Source organism: Penaeus monodon, chromosome 31 (assembly GCF_015228065.2).
Source record: "Penaeus monodon isolate SGIC_2016 chromosome 31, NSTDA_Pmon_1, whole genome shotgun sequence".
Classification (NCBI taxonomy): domain Eukaryota; kingdom Metazoa; phylum Arthropoda; class Malacostraca; order Decapoda; family Penaeidae; genus Penaeus; species Penaeus monodon.
The window spans coordinates 28,438,146-28,438,645 of record NC_051416.1 but is presented as its reverse complement, the minus strand read 5'-3'; the positions used below and the strand labels follow the sequence as shown (position 1 = coordinate 28,438,645).

Below are 500 nucleotides of genomic sequence, written 5' to 3'. Positions count from 1 at the left end.
GGGGAACCAGCCCTAATCTTTATCTTGCTAGAATGTATGTGGAAAAGGTTTTTGGGCCCTTTTTGCAGATATTATGGCAATGTTCCATGTGAAAGATCAGTGGACTTGCTTCTATCTGGCCTTGCAGAAGTAATTTTTTTAACCCAGTATTGATCCTTTGTGGTTCTGAAACGTATAAAGGACAGCTATGGAAGCATAAAATAATTGTTTTTGACCATAAAATGTAAAATGTTGGAGTATTAAGGCATCCATTGCTGTTTAGTCAAAATATATGCTAACCAAATTGATCAGGAAAGAAGTATGTAAAAAGACAAAAGGGCAACTTATTCTGGGACAGTTTGTTTAGCCTTTTTAAAAAAAAACCACCAATGGTGATTTTATGCAGCTAGCTGTAGCCCAGATATGCTTTTGTAGCATAAGGCATTTCCCATTCATAAAGAACATTCTGTAACAGATCCTGCAATAGCCTATCTTGCGGGTGAAATCCTAATATATTCAGA

The 500-nt window shown here is 36.2% G+C and overlaps 1 pseudogene; it reads left to right on the top strand.

The window, feature by feature from the left end:
• LOC119593151 overlaps nt 1-500 on the top strand; it is a 6,069-nt pseudogene that overhangs the window by 3,221 nt on the left and 2,348 nt on the right.